Source organism: Diospyros lotus, chromosome 9 (assembly GCF_014633365.1).
Source record: "Diospyros lotus cultivar Yz01 chromosome 9, ASM1463336v1, whole genome shotgun sequence".
Taxonomy (NCBI): domain Eukaryota; kingdom Viridiplantae; phylum Streptophyta; class Magnoliopsida; order Ericales; family Ebenaceae; genus Diospyros; species Diospyros lotus.
In genome coordinates this window covers 35,051,239-35,063,006 of record NC_068346.1, presented here as the reverse complement: position 1 = coordinate 35,063,006, position 11,768 = coordinate 35,051,239, and positions in this window count along the sequence as shown.

Here is an 11,768-nt window from a genome sequence, read left to right as displayed (position 1 = left end):
TTTTAGGGCCCGTGGGCTGTGGCTTTTAGTTTTGACCCTAAACTCGACTCTAGATATGTGCATGCCACTGCCTAACTGATTTTGGGAGCCAAAGCCACAATTAAGTTGTTGTCGGCATGGGAACTCGTCCTACATGTTGCTGGGAGTTTGTTCCGGCGATTGGTATCGTTAGTGATGATAGGGATGTGCCAACAGTGTGATAGTGATTGTCCAAAATAACATAAATGAAATACAAAAAATTAAAGAAGAGCCAAGGGTTATTAAGCAGCATTATTTATTTAATTTAATAGAAAATTATTATGGGCATTGTTTAGAGGGTGTGGATGTGACATTTAGAGTGTGACCTACTGGATAAGGTACATACAAATTACGTTTTAAGAGTACAATTATAATTAAGTTATTAAAAGTATAAATTATTGGAATATAATAAAGTATAAAAGAAATGAATCTGACAACCCCCCCCCCCCCCAAAAAAAAAAAAAAAAATCAAATCAAAATATGGTTTTAATAATTAAAAATAAACTGAAATGAAAGAACAGCTAACTATGCACTAGTGCAATTTTGCATTGAAGTACTGATGCTTACCTGACATCAGAAATTGAAGCTGTGGTTGGTGCTTCTTATTTCAGTTATTTGGTAACTTAAATCAGATTGCCAAACCATTCTTTATTTGGCAATTCTTTTCGTTAAATAATTGGATATTAACCAGCTTTAGAACTTGTAAGGACCTAGGTCGCATGACATATACCCACATTATTATAACATCGAATTCAATCTGTACTGAACACTGAAACCTTCAAGGCAAACAGTAGTACATGATGAAAAAAGGTCCAGTAGTTTCCTATTTCTATCTTCATTTGCTTCCAATGTATGGAGAATATTTCTAAAATTTATTGGTGCATTATCTGTCAGTGGAGAACTTGATTTTGCTGGATAGTGTTAATTAGATCAACAAACATGCTCATGAAATTTATACAGAAGGACGCTTGGGGTAAGAGTTAGTTACAGAATAGCTTATGGTTGGACATGCTTTTGGTGGCAACTCAATTAACATGTTGATAGGTTGTTTTTGTGCATAGAGATGTAGGAGTACAAAGTATTCATGGACCTTTACTGTTATATATACAGTTTGTAATATCCTAGTATTTTGAGAATAATAATAATTAATTTTTTATATTTAAAATATTTTTTGACATCTATTAGAGATTATAAATGAGAAAACTAATAGGCTTAGAGTTAGTGGACTAAGTTGAAAAAGGAAACACTAAGTAAATGGGTTTAGAGTTAATAGGTTAAGTTGAAAAAAAAAGGAAAAACCAAGTAAAGTAAATGGGTTTAGAATTAGTAAGCTAGAAAAGTAGACTTAAAATTAATGAACTAAATAAAAAAATAATCTATTCAAAAGAAGATTTAGTGGAAAATAATTAAGGTGACAAAATAATTAAAGATAGTGGGTGAAATAATTGAGAAATTTGGGAGACAAAGTAGGGTGTGGACAAATAATTAAAGATTATGGATAAAATTTAGTGAAAAATAATTAAAAATAATGAGTGAAATAATTGATAAATGTGAGAGACAAAATAGAGTGTGAACAAATAATCAAAGATAATAGGTGAAATAATTGAGAAATGTGGGAGATAAAGTAGGGTGTGGACAAATAATTAAAGATAATGGATGAAATAATAGAGAAATGTGGGAGACAAAATAGGGTGAGGACAAATAATTAAAGATTATGGAAGAGATTTAGTGAAAAATAATTAAGAAATATGACAAAATAATTAAAGATAGTGGGTCACTACAATTATGCTAAGCTTAATTCAATCTTCTATAAATAGAGGAAACTTGAAAGGTTTGAGAACTTAAATTAGAAAGATAAAGGTAGTAAGAAAAAAGATTTGAGAGTGAGAGAGAGATTTGAAAAAGAGAAAGAAAGAAAGAAAAATAGGAAAAATAAAATATAGAGAAAAATATCAAAAATTCTTAGAAAAATCCTATAGGCTGGATTTAGTAGTTTGTATGAAAATTTGTGGTAGAAGACGTTGTTGGATATGCAAATCGAGACTGCATGGCAGTATAGAAGAATATCGAATCATTCCGTGGGAATGTGAGTTATCTTCAAAATTTTTTTCAAAAATTTAAAAAATATGAGAATGATATTTTAGAATTGTTGATGATGAAATTGAAATAGAAATGCATGATTGGTATTTATTATGGATTATTGAGGCAATAAATGCTTGAAAATCAAATAGAAAATGAGAAATAAATAGAACATGTATTCTAAAAATTATGAAGAAATTTCTGGGGCTAAGAAATATTGTTTTAGGAATTATTGTGAAGAGAAATTGAGAAAATTTTATGAGAAAGTATTTATTTCATAATCTTGAGGAAATAATAAGAGGAAATGGGAGAAATTAGAAAAATTAGAGAAAACTAGAAATCTGATTTGTTTTAAATACTTATGATGCCCAGGGTACGTCAAAGTTCATAATTGAGTACGATTGGAAGTCCGACGCGAATTTTGAGGCAAAATTATGCTAGGGGTAAAATTATCTTTTTACAAGGTAAGTGGTACTTTCTAACTGGATTTAGTTTTATGAAAATAATTGGTTTGTAAGTGGTTCGATCTAAAATTTAATTTTATGTAAATGATTTTGTTATGTTGACATGCCTTAATGTGAGTATGTCATATAAATTACATTTACATGTTTTGATTTATGAAATATGCATATGAGCATTGTAATACCCAAGAATAATTTGAGGCTATAAATAATATTTGATGAAGGGTACAAGTGAAATTATCGAAAGAATAAGGCTATATGATACACTATCACAGTCTTAAGTGACCGAAACGGCTCGAGGGAATACCCCGGACCCTAGATAGCCAAGGAAAATGTTATGATATTAACAAGTGATACAAATTATGATTTTTAGTGATGAAAGAAATTGGATCAGGAACAGTTTTCGGTACAGTTGTCGACCAAGCTGAGAAAATCGAATCGACGTAGAAGACATCCGAAAAATCAACAGACCGTGTCAATGACCTATATTTTGGGTATAGAACAACCCTTAAGTGATTTCGGGTTGAAATGAATGGATTTAAGGTCAAAACGATCGATCAGACCAAGTGTAATTTTCTAAATTTGCCCAAGTGAGGTCAAAAATGATAATTTTTCAGGAATTTCGAAGGTCAAATGAGATATACTACACTTGTGGGACTTAGTGGTGTATTTGGATAGTTCGGGGGCTCAAGTAAAAAGGCAGAAATGTAATAAAGGAAAGTTACAATGTGAACACAGTGAAGGGAAAATCGGCCGCCGCAAATCTTCGCACGTGGAGGCCTATCTCAGCAATGGGACGGCCGGGGAGGAGCTGGGGAAGGTTGTATACAGCGTGAGGATGCTTGGTGGCCAAGGATTGGCCGTTGATTGGCTGGAAATCGCCTATAAAAGGTCAAGGGTTTGGCCGAATTTTAGAACACAAATTGGCTATGATTTCAAATGTTTTTGAGAGATTTAATAAGGGGCTTTTGATCTCGAGGCATCAAGGAGGTTTTCTGGAGAATTTGGAGTATTTTCTTCAACGTTTGAAGGCTGTTTGAGGCGTCGCCGGACACTAGAAGCGGTCTGCCTTGCCGTGACCTGTAACTCGACTTTTGGTGGGTTTTTTAGTGGCCTTTCAGCCTGAAACCGGTGCCACATGGATCGACTTTAAGTGGGCTTTTAGGGGGTACCCTCGGATCTGGAATCGGAGCTGTCGTCGACAGCTGAATATCGGAGAAGATGGTGGCGCGTGAGCTGCATGTGCCACACACCACTCGCACCCACGCGCTATGCGCGTGATAGGGGCAAAAATGGTATTTCATTTTTCAGTATTTTTCTTAATTTATTTTAGGAATTATCATGTGGAAAAATTGGGAAAAATGTTTGAAGAGATAATTATTTTTGAATTATCAAGGTGAAAAATGGGAGAAAAATAGAGGAAATTATGAAAAAAATAAGGAAAATAGATTTTAATGCTTCCTTAATTAAATATGGTGTTTAGGGAGTGTTGTGGCTCAAGGTTGAGTGTAAGTTCAAGAAATTGTAATTTGCAACGCAAATCGAGGGAATACACAAGAATCGAGGCGATCCGAATACGTTCGACGTGAGTGGTTTGACTCTAGTTTTACCCTTGTTTTGGATATGTCTTGGTGTGAGTGTAGTGAGTTCAGGTGAACGAGTGACACGGTAGGGCACTCGAGACCAGAACTCGGGATGCTATGCTTATGCGTTTTATTCATGTATATATAGCATCATTTGCATATTGATTATGTGGTATATTGCATGAATTGTTTTTACTTATAAAAGAGTCGGTGCATGGCGTGTGATTTTCATATCATCGGGGCATTGATTTTTGTGTCGTTATTGGGTCCGTATAGGACAAGATGGGGTCTTCTTGAGAATGGGACAAAGTTAATCCTGGTGAACGAGTGACATGGTAGGGCACTCGAGAGATTAAGTATGTCGCGGCAAGGTCAACCCCAATGGTGTGTGGAATGGATTTTCCACGGGATGTTGAGTATGTTAGGGAGATTTCTCAAGTTAGACGTGTTGCATGTCATTTTGTCTGTGTATGCCATGCTCGTATGTCTTTCATGCATTTTGTAAACTGTTTCATGCCTTCACTTAGATATTTTGTCATCTAACCTGGGTTATGCCTCTGGAACATTCAATGTTCCAGCCAGGGACTGTTGCGAGGGCAAGGACATGAAAAGTTTAAGGTTAATGGTGCTTAGATTGATAGTTGTTGTAACCTTTTGGGGTTTTAGTATGTATTTCAGGTTGTGTATGAATAGTTGTACGATAACGTTGTTATCATTTGGGTTATCTGTATTACGTATTTTGTTATGGAAATACTATATAAGAATCACGATGTTTGATGTTAATGTATCCGCTGCGTTATGATATGTCTCGTTTAGTTATTAAAATTATTGATCTTGTTAAAGTTAAACGGGCAAGACTAGGGTTTTGGGATCCTATGTGTGCATGTGAAGGTTGTTCATGAAGCATCGCGCATGATGATGTTATTTTAAATTTTTTTTCCCAAAAATACCCTTATAATGACATGCTGCGAAGCGGGGTGTTACAAGCATGATGAGATTCATTGTCATACATTGCATGGATTTGGGATTAGGTACTGGCGTTGTTGCTTTGCCAAGGGTGCACCCATACACCTCGGTCTGGCAGGGAGACTGTAAAAATGGTGGGTAATCTTAAGGTGTAGTAGACCCAAACATGAGAGTTATGATTTCATGTGCATTGCATACATACATGAGCATTAAATGTTTTATTCCCTTACTTAGATGATTTATCATCTAACTTGGGTTTTGTCCCTGGAATATTCAAACGTTCCAGATGGAGATTGTAGTAGAAACGAGGATGAATAGGCATGAAATGACACTTAGCAAAGTGCATGATGAGTTGAATTTATGTTATGTAGTCCATGTATTTAAGCTCTGCTACTTTGAATTCTGAACGTTTTGAGGAATGATGATATAGTCTCATTTATAGTTAATGATGATGTATAACCTTATTTATGGTTAATGAGAATGTAAGAATTGATTTATAATTAATGTTAAGATGTTAGGTTCGATTCTATCTTCCGCATTTAATGTTTGTGTTGATTCTCTTTCGAGATAAATGTATGAAAATTTTGGGATGGATAAGAGCAATGATATGGTTTAGTTTTAGTAGTATTGAAAAAAAAATTAATTATCCCAAAATTGTCCTAAGTTATAGCGCGCTCAAAAAACGGGGTGTGACACAGTTGGAGTCAGTAAATTGTTTATTTTTGTTTTATTTATTTATTTTAGATAATTTGTCATGTTGCTTTTGAAGCAACTAGCCAGACCAGTATATATTCAATAAATAAATTATGTTAAAACAATAAGTGCCAGAGGGGGAAACCCTGTGTAAGCATGGAGTATAGATACCAAAAGAAGCAAACCAGAATACAAAAAATCTTTGAACATCTGTTGGGATAGATAAATCCATTGAACTTATACACAACTACTAAGGTATGCAATTCCTCCAATAGTCGTGGTCAATTTTATAAATTTTTTTATGATATATAAGCTTACGGACATCCTACAAATTATGAATCTTAACAAGTGTATTTCGAGAGACAAAAGTCGAGCATATTATAGAGTGACAATAATTAGGGTCTCTATTGGAAAATTGTTATAGTTTTTAAATGCCTTTTATGTATGAAGTACATATCTTAAAACTAATATGGATGTAATGTTTTCATATTGAGGTGTAGATTAGCGAAGCAGAATACAAGCTACAAGCTCTATTTTAGCTGCATGGATAAGTCTTCGATTACAAAGCCACGAAATACACATGAATTTCAGGAAAAGGTGTAAGGATTTTTGGAATTTTCCTTTGCCCATCGGTCTATTGAAGGCAAAATCAAATGTTCTTGTTCTGATTGTGTTTTTAGAAATTGGGAGACTAGAGAAGTGGTGTAAGATCATTTGATTTTTAGAGGGTTTCCAACCACATACACCATTTGGTTTTGGCACATGGGAAACTTCTAATAGCACACCTTCGATACAAAATCCCTTATACAGTCATGATCCAATACACAATATGATCAATGATGCTTTTGGGATATCTAAGGACCATGTGAATGTAAAAGCTTGCACATCGCATCAACCAGTACATGAAGGTGAAGAAAGGATGCCAGAATTGAATCAAGGACTTAATGAGGAAACTAAGGCATTTTACGATCTAGTTAGGGATGGAAATCAAGCATTGTATGAAGGATGTACGAAGTACTCGAAGTTATCATTCCTGGTAAAACTATATCACATCAAGTGCTTGTGCAAATTGAGTAACAAAGTAATGTCTATGATTTTAGAATTTTTAAAAGATGCCTTCGAATATGCAGAGATTCTTGATTCTTTTTATGAGGTGAAGAAATTAATTACCAATCTTGGTCTTAATTACAGTTAGATACATGTATGTCCAAATGACTGTATGTTGTATTGGGGAGAAGATGAAAGTAAGGAGATGTAAAGTATGTAACACGTTAAGATGGAAACAAAGTAGGAAAGGTAACTTGACGAACATGCCTGGTGGGGGCAAGAAAAGAAAAAAGAAACCTGTCAAAGTTTTACGGTACTTTCCACTTAAACCACGTTTGCAAAGGTTATTTATGTCTTCTAAAACTGTTGAAAGTATAAGATGGCATTCTGTGGATATTAACAAAGATGGCTTGATGAGGCACCCAAAAGACTCTGAGGCGTGGATGAGATTCGATGAAACACACCTTGAATTCGCATCAGAACCTCAGAATGTTAGGGTTGGGTTAGCTAATGATGGCTTCAATCCTTTCGGAACTTTGAGTACCAACTATAGCATTTGGATTGTGATTCTTATACCGTACAACTTACCCCCTTGGATGTGTATGAAGCAGACTTCCTTCATCCTTTCAATGATCATTCTGGGAAAGCAAATGCCAGGGAATGATATCGATGTTTACTTACAACCCTTGATTAAAGACTTGAAGGATTTGTGGATGGTGGTGTGGAAACATTTGATGTTCACTTAATCAAATGTTTAATATGCACGCTGCATTGATGTGGAGAATTAGCGATTTTCTAGGGCTTGGTAATTTATCTGAGTGGAACACACACACTGGTTCAACTTGTCTAACTTGCAATTTTGACTTTGTTCCCCATTGTCTACCTCATAGTAGAAAGTGGAGTTTTATAGGTCATCGTCAATTTTTAGAGCCAAATCACATATTCAAGTTTAATCATGTTCACTTTGATGGTAATACAGAGTTTAGGAATCCACCAGTGGCACTATCAGGTTCTGAGATATTCAAGCAGTTGGAAAATGTTCATGTTACATTTGGGAAAGGGATGGAGGTTGAAAATAACAGAAAAAGAACTCGCTCAAAAAATATTGAAGAAAGTGGTTGTCAACAATGGAGAAAGAAAAGTATATTTTTCCAACTTCCTTATTAGGAGTACAACTTGTTGCGCCTTAACCTTTATGTTATGCACATTGAGAAGAATGTGTGTGATAATGTCTTATACACCATTCTCAATGAAAGTGGAAAAACAAAAGATAATCTCAATGCTCGAAAAGACTTGAAAGAGATAGGCGTAAGAAGTGATCTTTGGCCAAATGAAAATGGACAGTATCGACCTGCTTTATCTACAATGTCAAATGCCCAAAAAGATGTATTTCTTACAACTTTGAAGAATGTTTTAGTGCCTGATGGTTACTTAAGTAACATTGCTAGGTGTATTGATCTAAAGCATCGGAAGATATTTGGTTTGAAAAGTCATGATTCACATATTTTTATAGAGCAACTGCTACCAATATCAATTAGAAATATGTTGCCTAACCAAGTGTCTGTCATTTTAGTTGATTTGTGCTCAATATTTAGGCAAATATGTGGCAAGGTGTTGAATCCTCTAAACTTTGACAAGCTCCAACATCGAGTCATTCTCACACAATGCCATATGGAAATGCTTTTTCTGCCTAGGCTCTTTACAATTATGGTTCATTTGGTTGTGCATCTAGTGAATGAACTGAAGCTTAGAGGCCCAGTACATTATCGATGGATGTATCCTATAGAAAGGTAAATATTCTATATATCGTAATTGCTATTTGCCATTAGATTTCCAGGTATGTATAACACTATTTTCTGATTGTGTTTTTTACTTTAGATAGTTGGGGTATTTGAAGTCCTATGTACGTAACAGGGCACAACTAGAAGGTTCCATTGTTGAAGGTTACTTAGTTGAAGAATGTTTGACCTTTTGTTCAAGATACTTGGAGGGCATTGAGATAAGATTCAACCATCTTGGACGTGTTGATGATCAAACAACAAACAATGAATCGTCTCAAGTTTCAATGTTTTTTACTAAAATAGGGAAATCAGTTGGGAGTACTTCATATTTCAACCTTACTCATATTGAGAAACGATAAGCACACAAATATGTGTTGATGAATTCAGAACTAATCGATCGATTTGTGAAGTGAGTTCGTACATAATAGATATATAATTTATCAAAATACCTTATTTTCCTAAATTGTTGCGTTAATGACTTAATTTTATATAGGGAATTTAGAGAGATAACCAAGAGAAGGCTCAGGAATCGAACACGATCAACTATAGAGATTGAAAGAACAGTACATCGAGAATTCGTTGATTGGTTCTCTAAGCGTGTAGGTTTACCATTGATATATTTTATTAAGAACAATATTTCAATCATGAAAAATTGTACTTATTGATTTCCTTTTGTTTCATTTTAGATTATGAATGATGAAAATGAATCCCATTTAGATGATCTTAAGTGCCTTGCACAAGGCCCACTACAATGTGCCAAATGATTTAGTGCATATAATGTTAATGGATTCAAATTTCGAACTGTGGAACAAGAACATAGCTTGAAAACTCAAAACAGTGGAGTTTTTGTGATTTATGGAACAAGAAGTCATTCTAGAATTAGTGATAACAACCCAGTTAATGGAGATGTTAATTATTATGAAAAATTGGTAGATATAATCGAGCTTAATTACTATGGTCGATTCAGGATTATTCTATTTAAGTGTAAATGGGCCAATACCATAACTGATAGAGGGATCAGACTAGATGCTTTGCAGTTTACTTTAGTGAATTTCTCTCGATAGATACATACTGGTGAGCGTGAAGAAGATGAACTATGTTGAAGATGGATACATACTGGTGAGAGCGTAACAAGTGTACTATGTTGAAGATGTTGTAGAAAAGGATTGGACTGTTGTTGTACATTTAAAACCAAGAGACTTGTACAACATGGGTGAAGACATTGAAGAGACATTCTATGAGAACGAGTCATATCAAGCACAAGAGTTAGGGTTATTTTTTCCTAAGATACTAGAATTTTGTCACTCGGAAGAGTACAAATAGATGATGATCCAATGCCTAATGTTGATGATGAGGATATATATTTCTATAGATTTAATTAATGCAAATGTAGAATATTATATTGCATTTTACTTTACTTATTATATTGTTGTTAGCCTTTTTTTTTTTTTTTTTTTTTGCATACCTAGGAGTAAAGAGAAAAAAAAGAAAAAAGAAAGAAAATTCAATTTCGTATGCAATCTAATTAAATGATTGTTCATTCACCTAAATTTGTTTTAAGGTGACTACTTACCATAATTATAGTCATACCCAATTTACACATTTAAGAGACACTGCAATTATTTGGAAAATTTGGTAATATTCTTAACATATTGCCATTTCAATAACTTTTTAGCTTTCTTTTCCTGGGACCACTCCAAGAAAGTTAACTATCTTTGGACTTGGACTTGTTTTTCAAAAGAAAAATCCTTCCCATATATGTGGTCCTTGTATATGGTTCTTTTTTCTGGAATCAAACACCAAGATCTGAATATAAGAAAGTTGCCCACAAGAGGCAGGCATTGAAATATTGATTTGGTTACTGATGACTTGAATTTTATTTCTTAACATAAGAAAGTTGCCCACAAGGGGAATTAAGACACTCCCGTTGGTGGCTGTATTGATGACTTGAATTTTATTTCATTTATTTGTTCACAAATGACTAAAATTTGCATATTGCTTGGTTACTTTTCATAGTAAGTTCAACTGTGTATGTTCTGCATAGTTATTTCTTGGGCGGAAACATGATCCATTTTACTTAGCCATTTATATTACTTTGTGAATTGTTTTGTTCTAATTCATGTAGTTCATTATATTGTTTGAGGAGAGTTTTAGCCAGTAATTGTATTCATAAAAGCCAGGGTTCTTTGTCCTTACAAGATGTGCTCTCCAAGGATCATTATATCATTGATATGAGTGAGCTTAAAAAGAATTGATAATTTAGTTATGTTTCTGAAACATAGCAGGAAGAATTGGAAGCAAATGAAAAAGGTTTGGAAACAAAAATTAAAACCATAAAAATGTTAATGCAAACTCAGTAGTTAAGTAATTGAATATGTTTGAGGTCCATACATACTTTTAGGTGAAGGAAAAAGTAATTAATTAGACAGTAGAGTCAACATGAAACAAAAAAGAGGTATTAAGCAATCAATCTTACCAAACACAGGTGCTTATTTAGGTCTCACTAGAACAAAATTCACTAAGGTTATGTTTGGTTAGACAAAAATAGTTTTGAAGGGAATGGGAATGGCAATGGAATGGAATGAGTATTTCATTCCATTGCCATGTTTGATACAGGCAGGAATGGTTTCATTCCATTCCCATGTTTACTAAATCTCTATGTCTAATCAAATTTTCTATAAAGTCATGATACCTTTAATCATATTTAAAGAAGTTTTGTCAAACTATATTTAGTCTCATTTTCTTTTTCTTACTAGAATTTTTGTCAAACTTTATTTAGTCTAATTTTTTTTCTTTTAAAGAAAAACTATTATAACCCTTTACTATCAAACCAATAGTTCTAAGCGATCTTAATCTTCTCTCACAATTATTTATATTATGGGATCCATTCATTGAATTACTTCAGTAAAAATTAGTAAAAAAATTGGTGAACTTTCCAATTTTTACTAATATACCACCTCACATGTTTTACTAGAAGGGTCTAGAATAATTAGACAATAAAAACATAACCGCTTAGGACACAAACAAAGCTATTTTCATGGCAGTTGGTCAATGTAGACTGGGAAGAAGTAGCACCTTCGTTTGAATGACAATCAGTAGCGTCCGCAAATCGTTTGAAACCACAAGCACCCTATCCTTGG